Consider the following 18,058-nt stretch of genomic DNA (forward strand, 5'->3'; position numbering starts at 1 on the left):
CTTCCCACCCTCTCCCTCTCTCACAGAGTCCATAAGACTGTTCTATACATCAGTGTCTCTTTTGCTGTCTCGTACACAGGGTTATTGTTACCATCTTTCTAAATTCCATATATATGCGTTAGTATACTGTATTGGTGTTTTTCTTTCTGTCTTACTTCACTCTGTATAATAGGCTCCAGTTTCATCCACCTCATTAGAACTGATTCAAATGTATTCTTTTTAATGGCTGAATAATACTCCATTGTGTATATGTACCACAGCTTTCTTATACATTCATCTGCTGATGGACATCTAGGTTGCTTCCATGTCCTGGCTATTATAAACAGTGCTGCGATGAACATTGGGGTACACGTGTCTCTTTCCCTTCTGGTTTCCTCAGTGTGTATGCCCAGCAGTGGGATTGCTGGATCATAAGGCAGGTCTATTTCCAGTTTTTTAAGGAATCTCCACACTGTTCTCCATAGTGGCTGTACTAGTTTGCATTCCCACCAACAGTGTAAGAGGGTTCTCTTTTCTCCACATCCTCTCCAGCATATATTACTTGTAGACTTTTGGATCGCAGCCATTCTGACTGGTGTGAAATGGTACCTCATAGTGGTTTTGATTTGCATTTCTCTGATAATGAGTGATGTTGAGCATCTTTTCATGTGTTTGTGAGCCATCTGTATGCCTTCTTTGGAGAAATGTCTATTTAGTTCTTTGGCCCATTTTTTGATTGGGTCATTTATTTTTCTGGAGTTGAGCTGTAGGAGTTGCTTGTATATTCTCGAGATTAGTTGTTTGTCAGTTGCTTCATTTGCTGTTATCTTCTCCCATTCTGAAGGCTGTCTTTTCACCTTGCTAATAGTTTCCTTTGATGTGCAGAAGCTTTTAAGGTTAATTAGGTCCCATTTGTTTATTTTTGCTTTTATTTCCAATATTCTGGGAGGTGGGTCATAGAGGATCCTGCTGTGATGTATGTCAGAGAGTGTTTTGCCTATGTTCTCCTCTAGGAGTTTTAGAGTTTCTGGTCTTACGTTTAGATCTTTAATCCATTTTGAGTTTATTTTTGTGTATGGTGTTAGAAAGTGTTCTAGTTTCATTCTTTTACAAGTGGTTAACCAGATTTCCCAGCACCACTTGTTAAAGAGATTGTCTTTAATCCATTGTATATTCTTGCCTCCTTTGTCAAAGATAAGGTGTCCATAGGTGTGTGGATTTATCTCTGGGCTTTCTATTTTGTTCCATTGATCTATATTTCTGTCTTTGTGCCAGTACCATACTGTCTTGATAACTGTGGCTTTGTAGTAGAGCCTGAAGTCAGGTAGGTTGATTCCTCCAGTTCCATTCTTCTTTCTCAAGATCGCTTTGGCTATTCGAGGTTTTTTGTATTTCCATACAAATTGTGAAATTATTTGTTCTAGCTCTGTGAAGAATGCTGTTGGTAGCTTGATAGGGATTGCATTGAATCTATAGATTGCTTTGGGTAGTATACTCATTTTCACTATATTGATTCTTCCAATCCATGAACATGGTATATTTCTCCATCTGTTAGTGTCCTCTCTGATTTCTTTCACCAGTGTTTTATAGTTTTCTATATATAGGTCTGTCTTTAGTTTCTTTTTTTTTTTTTTTTTTTTTTTTAATTTTATTTTATTTTTAAACTTTACATAACTGTATTAGATTTGCCAGATATCAAAATGAATCCACCACAGGTATACATGTGTTCCCCATCCTGAACCCTCCTCCCTCCTCCCTCCCCATTCCATCCCTCTGGGTCGTCCCAGTGCACCAGCCCCAAGCATCCAGTATCGTGCATCGAACCTGGACTGGCAACTCATTTCATACATGATATTTACATGTTTCAATGCCATTCTCCCAAATCTTCCCACCCTCTCCCTCTCCCACAGAGTCCATAAGACTGTTCTATACATCAGTGTCTCTTTTGCTGTCTCGTACACAGGGTTATTGTTACCATCTTTCTAAATTCCATATATATGCGTTAGTATACTGTATTGGTGTTTTTCTTTCTGGCTTACTTCACTCTGTATAATAGGCTCCAGTTTCATCCACCTCATTAGAACTGATTCAAATGTATTCTTTTTAATGGCTGAATAATACTCCATTGTGTATATGTACCACAGCTTTCTTATCCATTCATCTGCTGATGGACATCTAGGTTGCTTCCATGTCCTGGCTATTATAAACAGTGCTGCGATGAACATTGGGGTACTCGTGACTCTTTCCCTTCTGGTTTTCTCAGTGTGTATGCCCAGCAGTGGGATTGCTGGATCATAAGGCATGTCTATTTCCAGTTTTTTAAGGAATCTCCACACTGTTCTCCATAGTGGCTGCACTAGTTTGCATTCCCACCAACAGTGGAAGAGGGTTCCCTTTTCTCCACACCCTCTCCAGCATTTATTACTTGTAGACTTTTGGATTGCAGCCATTCTGACTGGTGTGAAATGGTACCTCATAGTGGTTTTGATTTGCATTTCTCTGATAATGAGTGATGTTGAGCATCTTTTCATGTGTTTGTTAGCCATCTTTATGTCTTCTTTGGAGAAATGTCTATTTAGTTCTTTGGCCCATTTTTTGATTGGGTCATTTATTTTTCTGGAGTTGAGCTGTAGGAGTTGCTTGTATATTCTCGAGATTAGTTGTTTGTCAGTTGCTTCATTTGCTATTATCTTCTCCCATTCTGAAGGCTGTCTTTTCACCTTGCTAATAGTTTCCTTTGATGTGCAGAAGCTTTTAAGGTTAATTAGGTCCCATTTGTTTATTTTTGCTTTTATTTCCAATATTCTGGGAGGTGGGTCATAGAGGATCCTGCTGTGATGTATGTCAGAGAGTGTTTTGCCTATGTTCTCCTCTAGGAGTTTTATAGTTTCTGGTCTTACGTTTAGATCTTTAATCCATTTTGAGTTTATTTTTGTGTATGGTGTTAGAAAGTGTTCTAGTTTCATTCTTTTACAAGTGGTTGACCAGAGTTCCCAGCACCACTTGTTAAAGAGATTGTCTTTAATCCATTGTATATTCTTGCCTCCTTTGTCGAAGATAAGGTGTCCATATGTGCGTGGATTTATCTCTGGGCTTTCTATTTTGTTCCATTGATCTATATTTCTGTCTTTGTGCCAGTACCATACTGTCTTGATAACTGTGGCTTTGTAGTAGAGCCTGAAGTCAGGTAGGTTGATTCCTCCAGTTCCATTCTTCTTTCTCAAGATCGCTTTGGCTATTCGAGGTTTTTTGTTTTTCCATACAAATTGTGAAATGATTTGTTCTAGCTCTGTGAAGAATGCTGTTGGTAGCTTGATAGGGATTGCATTGAATCTATAGATTGCTTTGGGTAGTATACTCATTTTCACTACATTGATTCTTCCAATCCATGAACATGGTATATTTCTCCATCTGTTAGTGTCCTCTTTGATTTCTTTCACCAGTGTTTTATAGTTTTCTATATATAGGTCTTTAGATTCTTTAGGTAGATATATTCCTAAGTATTTTATTCTTTCCGTTGCAATGGTGAATGGAATTGTTTCCTTAATTTCTCTTTCTGTTTTCTCATTATTAGTGTATAGGAATGCAAGGGATTTCTGTGTGTTGATTTTATATCCTGCAACTTTACTATAGTCATTGATTAGTTCTAGTAATTTTCTGGTGGAGTCTTTAGGGTTTTCTATGTAGAGGATCATGTCATCTGCAAACAGTGAGAGCTTTACTTCTTCTTTTCCAATTTGGATTCCTTTTATTTCTTTTTCTGCTCTGATTGCTGTGGCCAAAACTTCCAAAACTATGTTGAATAGTAATGGTGAAAGTGGGCACCCTTGTCTTGTTCCTGACTTTAGAGGAAATGCTTTCAATTTTTCACCATTGAGGATAATGTTTGCTGTGGGTTTGTCATATATAGCTTTGATTATGTTGAGGTAGGTTCCTTCTATTCCTGCTTTCTGGAGAGTTTTGATCATAAATGGATGTTGAATTTTGTCAAAGGCTTTCTCTGCATCTATTGAGATAATCATATGGTTTTTATTTTTCAATTTGTTAATGTGGTGTATTACATTGATTGATTTGCGGATATTGAAGAATCCTTGCATCCCTGGGATAAAGCCCACTTGGTCATGGTGTATGATCTTTTTAATGTGTTGTTGGATTCTGATTGCTAGAATTTTGTTAAGGATTTTTGCATCTATGTTCATCAGTGATATTGGCCTGTAGTTTTCTTTTTTTGTGGGATCTTTGTCAGGTTTTGGTATTAGGGTGATGGTGGCCTCATAGAATGAGTTTGGAAGTTTACCATCCTCTGCAATTTTCTGGAAGAGTTTGAGCAGGATAGGTGTTAGCTCTTCTCTAAATTTTTGGTAGAATTCAGCTGTGAAGCCGTCTGGACCTGGGCTTTTGTTTGCTGAAAGATTTTTGATTACAGTTTCAATTTCCGTGCTTGTGATGGGTCTGTTAAGATTTTCTATTTCTTCCTGATCGAGTTTTGGAAAGTTGTACTTTTCTAAGAATTTGTCCATTTCTTCCACGTTGTCCATTTTATTGGCATATAATTGTTGATAGTAGTCTCTTATGATCCTTTGTATTTCTGTGTTGTCTGTTGTGATCTCTCCATTTTCATTTCTAATTTTATTGATTTGATTTTTCTCCCTTTGTTTCTTGATGAGTCTGGCTAATGGTTTGTCAATTTTATTTATCCTTTCAAAGAAGCAGCTTTTGGTTTTGTTGATTTTTGCTATGGTCTCTTTTGTTTCTTTTGCATTTATTTCTGCTCTAATTTTTAAGATTTCTTTCCTTCTACTAGCCCTGGGGTTCTTCATTTCTTCCTTTTCTAGTTGCTTTAGGTGTAGAGTTAGGTTATTTATTTGACTTTTTTCTTGTTTCTTGAGGTGTGCCTGTATTGCTATGAACTTTCCCCTTAGGACTGCTTTTACCGTGTCCCACAGGTTTTGGGTTGTTGTGTTTTCATTTTCATTCGTTTCTATGCAAATTTTGATTTCTTTTTTGATTTCTTCTGTGATTTGTTGGTTATTCAGCAGCGTGTTGTTCAGCCTCCATATGTTGGATTTTTTAATAGTTTTTCTCCTGTAATTGAGATCTAATCTTACTGCATTGTGGTCAGAAAAGATGCTTGGAATGATTTCTATTTTTTTGAATTTACCAAGGCTAGCTTTATGGCCCAGGATGTGATCTATCCTGGAGAAGGTTCCATGTGCGCTTGAGAAGAAGGTGAAATTCATTGTTTTGGGATGAAATGTCCTATAGATATCAATTAGGTCTAACTGGTCTATTGTATCGTTTAAAGTTTGTGTTTCCTTGTTAATTTTCTGTTTAGTTGATCTATCCATAGGTGTGAGTGGGGTATTAAAGTCTCCCACTATTATTGTGTTATTGTTAATTTCTTCTTTCATACTTGTTAGCATTTGTCTTACATACTGCGGTGCTCCCGTGTTGGGTGCATATATATTTATAATTGTTATATCTTCTTCTTGGATTGATCCTTTGATCATTATGTAGTGACCATCTTTGTCTCTTTTCACAGCCTTTGTTTTAAAGTCTATTTTATCTGATATGAGTATTGCTACTCCTGCTTTCTTTTGGTCCCTATTCGCATGGAAAATCTTTTTCCAGCCCTTCACTTTCAGTCTGTATGTGTCCCCTGTTTTGAGGTGGGTCTCTTGTAGACAACATATGCAGGGGTCTTGTTTTTGTATCCATTCAGCCAGTCTTTGTCTTTTGGTTGGGGCATTCAACCCATTTACGTTTAAGGTAATTACTGATAAGTATGACCCCGTTGCCATTTACTTTATTGTTTTGGGTTCGAATTTATACACAATTTTTGTGTTTCCTGTCTAGAGAATATCCTTTAGTATTTGTTGGAGAGCTGGTTTGGTGGTGCAGAATTCTCTCAGCTTTTGCTTGTCTGAAAAGCTTTTGATTTCTCCTTCATACTTGAATGAGATCCTTGCTGGGTACAATAATCTGGGCTGTAGATTATTTTCTTTCATCATTTTAAGTATGTCTTGCCATTCCCTCCTGGCTTGAAGAGTTTCTATTGAAAGATCAGCTGTTATCCTTATGGGAATTCCCTTGTGTGTTATTTGTTGTTTTTCCCTTGCTGCTTTTAATATTTGTTCTTTGTGTTTGATCTTTGTTAATTTGATTACTATGTGTCTTGGGGTGTTTCGCCTTGGGTTTATCTTATTTGGGACTCTCTGGGTTTCTTGGACTTGGGTGATTATTTCCTTCCCCATTTTAGGGAAGTTTTCAACTATTATCTCCTCAAGTATTTTCTCATGGTCTTTCTTTTTGTCTTCTTCTTCTGGGACCCCTATGATTCGAATGTTGTAGCGTTTAATATTGTCCTGGAGGTCTCTGAGATTGTCCTCATTTCTTTTAATTCGTTTTTCTTTTATCCTCTCTGATTCATTTATTTCTACCATTCTATCTTCTAATTCACTAATCCTATCTTCTGCCTCTGTTATTCTACTATTTGTTGCCTCCAGAGTGTTTTTAATTTCACTTATTGCATTATTCATTATATATTGACTCTTTTTTATTTCTTCTAAGTCCTTGTTAAACCTTTCTTGCATCTTCTCAATCCTTGCCTCCAGGCTATTTATCTGTGATTCCATTTTAATTTCAAGATTTTGGATCAATTTCACTATCATTATTCGGAATTCTTTATCAGGTAGATTCCCTATCTCTTCCTCTTTGGTTTGGTTTGGTGGGCATTTATCCTGTTCCTTTATCTGCTGGCTATTCCTCTGTCTCTTCATCTTGTTTAAATTGCTGAGTTTGGGGTGTCCTTTCTGTATTCTGGCAGTTTGTGGAGTTCTCTTTATTGTGGCGTTTCCTCGCTGTGTGTGGGTTTGTACAGGTGGCTTGTCAAGGTTTCCTGGTTAGGGAAGCTTGTGTCGATGTTCTGGTGGATGGAGCTGTATTTCTTCTCTCTGGAGTGTAATGAAATGTCCAGTAATGAGTTATGAGATGTCTATGTTTTTGGGGTGACTTTGGGCAGCCTGTATCTTGAAGCTCAGGGCTGTGTTCCTTTGTTGCTGGAGAATTTGCTTGTTATGTCTTTCCCTGGAACTTGTTGGCCCTTGTGTGGTGCTTGGTTTCAGTGTCGGTATGGAGGCGTTTGATGAGCTCCTGTCAATTAATGTTCCTTGGAGTCAGGAGTTCCCTGGAGTCAGGGATTGGACTTAAGCCTCCTACTTCCAGTTATCGGTCTTAATTTTACAGTAGTTTCAAAACTTCTCCTTCTATACAGCACCACTGATAAAACATCTACGTTAAAGATGAAAAGTTTCTCTACTGTGAGGGTCACTCAGAGAGGTTCACAGCGTTACATGGAGAAGAGAAGAGGGAGGAGGGAGTTAGAGGTGACCCAAATGAGATGAGGTGGAATCAATAGTGGAGAGAGTGGGCTAGCCAGTAGTCACTTCCTTGTGTGCACTCCACAACTGGACCACTCAGAGATGTTCACGGAGTTATACAGGGAAGAGAAGAAGGAGGCAGGAGACAGAGGTGGCCAGAAGGATAAAAGGGGGAAATGAAAAGGAGGGAGACAGATCCAGCCAGTAATCAGTTCCTTAAGTGTTCTCCACCGTCTGGAACACACAGAAATTCACAGAGTTGGGTAGAGTAGAGAGGGGTTAGGGAGGAGATACAGGTGACCTGGTGGAGAAAATGGAGAGTCCAAAGGGAGAGAGAGCAGTCAAGCCAGTAATCTCGTACACTAGTGAAAAATGGGTCCTGAAGATTGGGTTCTTAAAGGTACAAAATTGGTAACAAATACATAAAAACAAAAATTAGAAATTAGAGTAGAGTTTGGAATTTCAAAAATGCGATGTTAATGAAAAGGAGAAGGAAAAGAAAGAGAGAAAAAACGAACAAAGAAAAACAAACAAGGTCGTGAAAGTAATAAAGAAACTACAGGTACAAAATTGATAACTAATACCAAACAGCAAAAATTAAAAATCCAGAGTAGAGTTTGGAATTTCAAAAATACAACGTTAAAAAAAAAAAAAAAAAAAGAAGAAGAAGAAAAATAAAGAGAGAAAACAAACAAACCAACAAAAACAATGTCGCAAAAATTATAAAGAAAATACAGGTACAAAATTGATATCAAATACCAAAAAGCATAAATTAAAAATCTTGAGTAGAGTTTGGAATTGCAGATATACGATGTTATATAAAAGAAGAAGAGAAAGAAACAGAGGAAAAAAAAAAAAGTCACAGCAATTATGACAAAAACTATAGGTACAAAATTGATAACATATATCAAAAGGCTAAAATTAAAAATCTAGAGTAGAGTTTGGAATTTCAAAAATGCAATGTTAAAGAAAAGAAGAAAAAGAAAAAAGAAAAAGAAAAGGAAAAAAAAAAAAAAAAACCACGGTCAAAAAATTATAAAATATATATATGAAGTTTGCTGTAGAAGAAAAAAAAAAAAAAAAAAAAATAGGGTCTTTTTTTTTTTTTTTTGCAAAGTAATAGTTATAAAAGTGAAAATTAAAGGACAATAGAGGACTTAAAAAAATTTTTTTTTTTAATTAAAAAAAAAAAAAGAAAGAAAGAAAGATTGATCGTAAAAATAGTAAAAATATATCTAGGTCTTTCTCTGGTTTTGTTGTGAGTATTGTGGGTTCAGTTCATTTTTGGCAGTTCCTTAGTCCGACTTATATTTCTCAAGATCTATAGGCCCCTTCCTATGTAGTCCGTAGTAACCACAGGGTTTTAATCTATGGCCTGTAGCTTCCAAGGCGTTTCCCTCTGTTAGAGCTTCTTCTGTTTGCTGGTCTCTTCAGTGTCTGGTTCCCGCCCTGACACAAAGGGGACGGTGGAGGACCCTATTTTTTTTTTTTAATTTAGGCTCACTTGTTCAGCCGCGCTGTGGGGAGGGAGGGAGGGATGCTGCAAACAGATCACACTGGTGTGCGCTCGAAGTGCCTCAGCCACACTGGGTCTGCCCCCGCTCACGGCGCGTGTAACCTCCCTGCCCACACTGCTTGGGCTCTAGGTTGTTCCGCCGGGAACAATCAGAGGCCGGCCCTGGACTGAGCTCCCAGGTCCAAGCCGCTCAGGTTCAGGCACTCGGGTAGTCCTCAGAGGCGCAGACTCGGTTGGGCCTGCGTTTTGTGTTCTTCCCAGGTCGAGCAGCTCAGGCGATGAGGTGCTTGGCGGGCGCCAATGCTGCGACTTATCGCCTCCCCGCCACTCGGTTATCTGGGTGTAAAACCGGCGCACCTTCTCAGGCAGATGTTGACCGTCCAGACCCCCAAGAAGTTTTAGTTAGCAAAGAAGCCTGCTTACAGTTTTATAGATAGTGTCTCTCTGGGGCTGCGATTGCCCCCTTCCGGCTCTGGTTGCCTGTCACCGGAGGGGGAGGTCTGCAGCCGGCTATCTCTGTTCAGTCCTTTGTTCTGTGCGCGGGCCTGGCGGTGTCTTAGGTTAGGGCTGGCTTTTCGCGTGGTAGATATCCCACAGTCTGGTTTGCTAGCCCAAATTATTTCGCTCAGATAGCGCTCAGGACATTCGGCCCGATTCTTACTCTAAGGGACACAGCCCGCGCCGCACTTCCCTGCCCAGCCCCCGCTTGCTAATGCCGTGTGCAGGCGTCTGCGCTGCTTCTCCGCTGGGGGAGTTCCCGTAGGGCTCACAGTCCGCGATTTTTAATTGTTTATTTTTTTTTTTTTCCCCTCCCTTTTATGTTGCCCTCTGTGCTTCCAAAGCTCGGCACAGATTCGGCAGTGAGAGGGTTTCCTGGTGTTTGGAAACTTCTCTCTTTTTAAGACTCCCTTCCCGGGACGGAACTCCGTCCCTCCCTCTTTTGTCTCTTTTTTTGTCTTTTATATTTTTTCCTACCTCCTTTCGAAGAGTTGGGCTACTTTTCTGGGTGCCTGATGTCCTCTGCCGGCATTCGGAAGTTGTTTTGTGGAATTTACTCGATGTTTAAATGCTCTTTTGATGAATTTGTGGGGGAGAAAGTGTTCTCCCCGTCCTACTCCTCCGCCATCTTGGCTCCTCCTGTCTTTAGTTTCTTTAGGTAGATATATTCCTAAGTATTTTATTCTTTCCGTTGCAATGGTGAATGGAATTGTTTCCTTAACTTCTCTTTCTGTTTTCTCATTATTAGTGTATAGGAATGCAAGGGATTTCTGGGTGTTGATTTTATATCCTGCAACTTTACTATAGTCATTGATTAGTTCTAGTAATTTTCTGGTGGAGTCTTGAGGGTTTTCTATGTAGAGGATCATGTCATCTGCAAACAGTGAGAGCTTTACTTCTTCTTTTCCAATTTGGATTCCTTTTATTTCTTTTTCTGTTCTGATTGCTGTGGCCAAAGCTTCCAAAACTATGTTGAATAGTAATGGTGAAAGTGGGCACCCTTGTCTTGTTCCTGACTTTAGAGGAAATGCTTTCAATTTTTCACCATTGAGGATAATGTTTGCTGTGGGTTTGTCATATATAGCTTTTATTATGTTGAGGTATGTTCCTTCTATTCCTGCTTTCTGGAGAGTTTTTATCATAAATGGATGTTGAATTTTTTCAAAGGCTTTCTCTGCATCTATTGAGATAATCATATGGTTTTTATTTTTCAATTTGTTAATGTGGTGTATTACATTGATTGATTTGCGGATATTGAAGAATCCTTGCATCCCTGGGATAAAGCCCACTTGGTCATGGTGTATGATCTTTTTAATGTGTTATTGGATTCTGATTGCTAGAATTTTGTTAAGGATTTTTGCATCTATGTTCATCAGTGATATTGGCCCATAGTTTTCTTTTTTTGTGGGATCTTTGTCAGGTTTTGGTACTAGGGTGATGGTGGCCTCATAGAATGAGTTTGGAAGTTTACCATCCTCTGCAATTTTCTGGAAGAGTTTGAGCAGGATAGGTGTTAGCTCTTCTCTAAATTTTTGGTAGAATTCAGCTGTGAAGCCGTCTGGACCTGGGCTTTTGTTTGCTGGAAGATTTTTGATTACAGTTTCAATTTCCGTGCTTGTGATGGGTCTGTTAAGATTTTCTATTTCTTCCTGGCCCAGTTTTGGAAAGTTGTGCTTTTCTAAGAATTTGTCCATTTCTTCCTCGTTGTCCATTTTATTGGCATATAATTGTTGATAGTAGTCTCTTATGATCCTTTGTATTTCTGTGTTGTCTGTTGTGATCTCTCCATTTTCATTTCAAATTTTATTGATTTGATTTTTCTCCCTTTGTTTCTTGATGAGTCTGGCTAATGGTTTGTCAATTTTATTTATCCTTTCAAAGAACCAGCTTTTGGTTTTGTTGATTTTTGCTATGGTCTCTTTTGTTTCTTTTGCATTTATTTCTGCTCTAATTTTTAAGATTTCTTTCCTTCTACTAACCCTGGGGTTCTTCATTTCTTCCTTTTCTAGTTGCTTTAGGTGTAGAGTTAGGTTATTTATTTGACTTTTTTCTTGTTTCTTGAGGTGTGCCTGTATTGCTATGAACTTTCCCCTTAGGACTGCTTTTACCGTGTCCCACAGGTTTTTGGTTGTTGTGTTTTCATTTTCATTCATTTCTATGCAAATTTTGATTTTTGATTTCTTCTGTGATTTGTTGGTTATTCAGCAGCGTGTTGTTCAGCCTCCATATGTTGGATTTTTTAATAGTTTTTCTCCTGTAATTGAGATCTAATCTTACTGCATTGTGGTCAGAAAAGATGCTTGGAATGATTTCTATTTTTTTGAATTTACCAAGGCTAGCTTTATGGCCCAGGATGTGATCTATCCTGGAGAAGGTTCCATGTGCGCTTGAGAAGGTGAAATTCATTGTTTTGGGATGAAATGTCCTATAGATATCAATTAGGTCTAACTGGTCTATTGTATTGTTTAAAGTTTGTGTTTCCTTGTTAATTTTCTGTTTAGTTGATCTATCCATAGGTGTGAGTGGGGTATTAAAGTCTCCCACTATTATTGTGTTATTGTTAATTTCTTCTGTCATATTTGTTAGCATTTGTCTTACATACTGCGGTGCTCCCGTGTTGGGTGCATATATATTTATAATTGTTATATCTTCTTCTTGGATTGATCCTTTGATCATTATGTAGTGACCATCTTTGTCTCTTTTCACAGTCTTTGTTTTAAAGTCTATTTTATCTGATATGAGTATTGCTACTCCTGCTTTCTTTTGGTCCCTATTTGCATGGAAAATCTTTTTCCAGCCCTTCACTTTCAGTCTGTATGTGTCCCCTGTTTTGAGGTGGGTCTCTTGTAGACAACATATGTAGGGGTCTTGTTTTTGTATCCATTCAGCCAGTCTTTGTCTTTTGGTTGGGGCATTCAACCCATTTACGTTTAAGGTAATTACTGATAAGTATGACCCCGCTGCCATTTACTTTATTGTTTTGGGTTCGAATTTATAGACCATTTTTGTGTTTCCTGTCTAGAGAATATCCTTTAGTATTTGTTGGAGAGCTGGTTTGGTGGTGCAGAATTCTCTCAGCTTTTGCTTGTCTGAAAAGCTTTTGATTTCTCCTTCATACTTGAATGAGATCCTTGCTGGGTACAATAATCTGGGCTGTAGGTTATTTTCTTTCATCCTTTTAAGTATGTCTTGCCATTCCCTCCTGGCTTGAAGAGTTTCTATTGAAAGATCAGCTGTTATCCTTATGGGTATTCCCTTGTGTGTTATTTGTTGTTTTTCCCTTGCTGCTTTTAATATTTGTTCTTTGTGTTTGATCTTTGTTAATTTGATTACTATGTGTCTTGGGGTGTTTCGCCTTGGGTTTATCCTGTTTGGGACTCTGGGTTTCTTGGACTTGGGTGATTATTTCCTTCCCCATTTTAGGGAAGTTTTCAATTATTATCTCCTCAAGTATTTTCTCATGGTCTTTCTTTTTGTCTTCTTCTTCTGGGACCCCTATGATTCGAATGTTGTAGCGTTTAATATTGTCCTGGAGGTCTCTGAGATTGTCCTCATTTCTTTTAATTTGTTTTTCTTTTGTCCTCTCTGATTCATTTATTTCTACCATTCTATCTTCTAATTCACTAATCCTATCTTCTGCCTCTGTTATTCTACTATTTGTTGCCTCCAGAGTGTTTTTAATTTCACTTATTGCGTTATTCATTATATATTGACTCTTTTTTATTTCTTCTAAGTCCTTGTTAAACCTTTCTTGCATCTTCTCAATCCTTGCCTCCAGGCTATTTATCTGTGATTCCATTTTAATTTCAAGATTTTGGATCAATTTCACTATCATTATTCGGAATTCTTTATCAGGTAGATTCCCTATCTCTTCCTCTTTTGTTTGGTTTGGTGGGCTTTTATCCTGTTCCTTTATCTGCTGGGTATTCCTCTGTCTCTTCATCTTGTTTAAATTGCTGAGTTTGGGGCATCCTTTCTGTATTCTGGCAGTTTGTGGAGTTCTCTTTATTGTGGCGTTTCCTCACTATGTGTGGGTTTGTACTGGTGGCTTGTCAAAGTTTCCTGGTTAGGGAAGCTTGTGTCGATGTTCTGGTGGATGGAGCTGTATTTCTTCTCTCTGGAGTGTAATGAAATGTCCAGTAATGAGTTATGAGATGTCTGTGGTTTGGGGGTGACTTTGGGCAGCCTGTATCTTGAAGCTCAGGGCTGTGTTCCTTTGTTGCTGGAGAATTTGCTTGGTATGTCTTTCCCTGGAACTTGTTGGCCCTTGTGTGGTGCTTGGTTTCAGTGTCGGTATGGAGGCGTTTGATGAGCTCCTGTCAAGTAATGTTCCTTGGAGTCAGGAGTTCCCTGGAGTCAGGGTTTGGACTTAAGCCTCCTACTTCCAGTTATCGGTCTTATTTTTACAGTAGTTTCAAAACTTCTCCTTCTATACAGCACCATTGATAAAACATCTACGTTAAAGATGAAAAGTTTCTCTACTGTGAGGGTCACTCAGAGAGGTTCACAGCGTTACATGGAGAAGAGAAGAGGGAAAAGGGAGTTAGAGGTGACCCAAATGCCACTCCAGTATTCTTGCCTGGAGAATCCCACGGATGGAGCAGCCTGGCTGGCTACAGACCTCAGGGTCACAAAGGTCGCAACTGGGCACGCACACAAAGGACAGCTCCCAGTAACAGTCCTGAGCGAAGAGAAGTCCAGCCTGATTGTGAGGCGACCCATGCCCTCCAGATTCCAAGGCAGTGGGTGACTGCAGCTGCCACACACAGCTGAGAGCAGAGAGGAGGCCAGCGCCCTTCCCCGTCGAACTGAGTGTTCGGTGAAATGCAAATGCGAACTCCTTTTACTTATTTATTAACATTTTGGAGTTAGGAAACCTGGCTCCAGGTTTCTCCTTTAGTGAGTATAAATAGAAGAAGAAACTGTTTTTCTCCTCACTTAAAAAGTGATTTCTAGATTCAGTTCAATTCAGTTCAGTCGCTTAGTCGTGTCTGACTCTTTGCAACCCCATGAATCACAGCACGCCAGGCCTCCCTGTCCCTCACCAACTCCCAGAGTTCACTCAGACTCACGTCCATCGAGTCAGTGATGCCATCCAGCCATCTCATCCTCTGTCGTCCCCTTCTCCTCCTGCCCCCAATCCCTCCCAGCATCAGAGTCTTTTCCAATGAGTCAACTCTTCGCATGAGGTGGCCAAAGTACTGGAGTTTCAGCTTTAGCATCATTCCTTCCAAAGAAATCCCAGGGCTGATCTCCTTCAGAATGGACTGGTTGGATCTCCTTGCAGTCCAAGGGACTCTCAAGAGTCTTCACCAACACCACAGTTCAAAAGCATCAATTCTTCGATTGCACAGTGACAAAAGAGATAAAGAGACATTTGGGCGGAGAAAAGAATTGAGTAACTCCCTAGAAGTGGGAGTGCTGAGTGATGAAACAGGCAGGCACATTTGCAACTTTGCTTGAGGTTGTCCAATTCTTTCTCCTAAGTGCTTGACCACTTGCAGCCAACTAGACTTTTTATTCCACCACATCCTGGCCAACACTCACTATTGTCAGACTGTATATTTGCCCACCTGGTGGGTCTAAAATGGTTTTCCAATATGAGTTTAATTTGTTTTCTCTTTGCTTATAATGAAGTTTGTTATTTAGTAACTTTTCCTGATGGGTTAACTGCTCTGGGCCTGATATTTAAGGGGAAGAAAGGGAAATCAATTATTCCACCCTTCTCATTACAATAGAAATTGCATGACTCACTTTGCTACACCCAGCTGATGTGTTTGCCTGTCACTGGGTATCAAAAAATACCTTGATGTCCTGAGTTTATTTTTTAATCACACAACGTTGACCCTGTTTGAGTCCATTTAAATCAGATATTTGAGGAATTAGGGAATTTTGTCAGACACGGTAGGTCTATTTCACTGGGCTTTCAGATATTCTGTCTTTCCCAAGGGAGAGAGAAGTGGGTGGTGTCATTAATTCATTTAGCATTTTATGGATCAGGTCCTGGGAATAATTAAGAATAAGCCCGTACTTTTCTAGAACTTGCATTCTGGCAGCACAAATGTAATTAACAGCCCATCCCCAGCTGCCCTTTCCATCTCTCCAAGTCTCAAGTCTTCATCCGTACAGTTAGCATTACTGAGCACACGCCCTGGGCCCCACACTCTGGGAAGCTTCGGGCCACCTTGGAGGAGGCATTTTTTCTCATGGTGCCGCCAGGAACCCTGCCTGGCAGCCTGGCTTCAGGACTCCCTGAGGAACCATCAGTCCTTTAAGGGAGGTGTGACCTAAATCATGACTTTAAACAGCCAGGTTTCCCCAGCTGCGGTTTACGTGCAGTCTGAATCACTCTTCAATGCCTGTTAAAAACAAAAACTCCTGCACCCCTAACTCAAAGAGCTACTGATTCAGCAAGTTCAAGGAGCTGTGCTTCCACAAGCTCTCAGAGATTTCTGATGCCCGTTGAAGTTTGAAAACTACCGTCTTCCTAAAGTCACACAGCTAGAGAATGTTAGCACCAAAGGAAGGAACACAAAATAGCAGAGTGGGCCGCAGGCTTAACAGGCAGGGACTCCAGCATTGTGGCTCTCTGTCCAGCATCCCTAACTCTGAGGGGACGTGAAGCAGCAGCCCTCCTATGTCCCTTGAGCTGAGGCTGCTCACTCGGTCAACTGGAGCACTTTGCTGCTGGAGTTTGCTAAGGTAGGTACACTGCATGACCGCTTCACAGGCCCCTGGATATTTGTCCAGGAAGACACGTGAAAACATTCCGGCCCCTGAGTGGCCCCTCTTTACTGAGGTAAACTGCCTCAGTTCACAATCCAGGCATGCCTGGAGCCCCACTGGCTCCCCAGAGGGATCTAGCCAGACAGCAAAATAACAAACAAATGGATAGCAGCCAACATGGACCCACACATGGACAGGCTGGGAGAGGGGGCCTTCCCAAGGCCTGAGTGCCTGTTCAGAGGAGGGGAGAGTCCCTATCTCTCAACAGGTGCTCCATAAATGCCAGCTGCATGTTGCAAGCATGGTGACAAAGATCCAAAACACTGGGAGGAAATGGGTCTGCCTAGAAAGGCTGGATCATCACATCCTCAGAGACAGCAGAACTCATCCACCCTTCTTCCCACCACACCCTGGGACTTCATTGTCCTTACGTCGCCTTCCAGACACTGGCCAGTGAAGCCAGCTCCAGGCTGTGATCAAGGAATGCGCGGCAAAGCCACACAGGCTGAAGGCAATTTAACTCCTATTAAACTTGATGACTGCATTGCACTATATAGTTCATAGAGCATTTTTACTTTTATTAGCTCAGAGATCTGCCTGGAACGTTCTTCCCAGGTTGCAGGGCTGGCTTCTCAGTTTGCAGGTGGAGGCTTTGAAATAAATATCACGTCCTCCCAGGGGCTGTTTCCTCATCCTCAGCATCTCCCTCAGAGCAGTTGTCACAGGCAGTAATTGTCTTATTTACCTATTTCTTCTGTCGCCTCCTCGCTCTGGAATGCAGGCTCCAGGAGGGCAGCAATCGAAGCTGTCTGGTTAAGCACCATATTGCAACCCTGGAGGAGCCAGCACACAGCTTTTATTAATGACCAAGTAACAGTTCTAAGGCAGGTGTTGCTCAGATGCATGCCTGGGGCACAAAGGGAAAAAGCAAGCTGCTTAACTGTGAGCACCTGATTAGTGACGAGACCTGTACTAGAATCTGAGGTCTCTGGCTCCTAGTCCAGCAATCAGCAGGATGCCAGCACCTGTCCCTGTCCTGGAACGGAAAGGAAACTCAATAACATGCTTGCAGAAGAGGGAAATGAGGGAGAGCCAGACCCAAGAACAGAGCTGTTGCAGGAAGGGGGACCCCTTCCAGGGCCTGAAACTGGGCTCTTGTCTAACACTCGGAAATGAATTGTCTGAGGAGACACATGTGCTGACAAAGCAAGAGATTTTATTGGGAAGGGGTGCCTGGATGGAGAACAGGAGGTTAAGGGAACCCAGGAGAACTTTCTGCCACATGGCTTGCAGTCTCGGGTTTTATGGTGATGGGATTAGTTTCCGATTGCCTTTAGCCAATCATTCTGACTCAGAGTCCTTTCTGGTGGTGCACTCCTTGTTCAGCCAAGATGGATGCCAGAGAGAAGGGTTCTGGGAGGTGGTCAGACATGTGGTGTCTCCTTTTGACCTTTCCCAAACTCTTCTGGTTGGTGGTGGCTTATTAGTTCTGTGTTCCTTACCAGGGCCTCCTGTCATAAAACAACTCATGTAAATGGTTTCTATGGTGCCAGGGTGGGCGGTTTCAGTCAGTCTTCCCCTAACAGAACCAGCCGAAGTCTGTCCTCTCTATGACCAGTGTTCTCAGTAGCCTTCCTTTGAGAGAGTGAGAGTGAGTCTGGGTCCCAGCAAGCCACACCAAGGGTGTATCCTCCCGCACCAATTTGCTGCCTGCCTGAGAGCTTTGGTAGAACCCAGACATGGGGGCTCACTCAGGTCCGTGGGACTGATGGCTCGGGCTGCTGGGCTGCTGTAACAAAATACCACAGACACTCTGTGGGTGAAACATAAATTAATCGCAGTTCTGGAGGCTAGAAGTCCAAGATCAGGGTGCCAGCCTGGTGGGGTTCTGGTTAGGACCCTCTTCCTGGTTCTCAGATGGCCACCTGCTTACTGCATCCTTATACAGCAGAGAGAAGGG

The 18,058-nt window shown here is 40.9% G+C and overlaps 1 long non-coding RNA gene across 2 annotated transcripts in view; it reads right to left on the bottom strand.

Moving 5' to 3' along the window:
• Nucleotides 1-9,686: 9,686 nt before the first annotated feature.
• LOC129653319 (uncharacterized) overlaps nucleotides 9,687-18,058 on the bottom strand; it is a 31,532-nt gene continuing 23,160 nt past the window's right edge. For both annotated transcript variants that reach the window (XR_008715062.1, XR_008715063.1), the window contains exon 3: nucleotides 9,687-16,931. This is a non-coding gene — a long non-coding RNA (uncharacterized LOC129653319). The remainder of the gene's footprint in view (nucleotides 16,932-18,058) is intronic.

The sequence above is a fragment of the Bubalus kerabau genome, chromosome 5, assembly GCF_029407905.1.
Source record: "Bubalus kerabau isolate K-KA32 ecotype Philippines breed swamp buffalo chromosome 5, PCC_UOA_SB_1v2, whole genome shotgun sequence".
Lineage (NCBI taxonomy): Eukaryota > Metazoa > Chordata > Mammalia > Artiodactyla > Bovidae > Bubalus > Bubalus kerabau.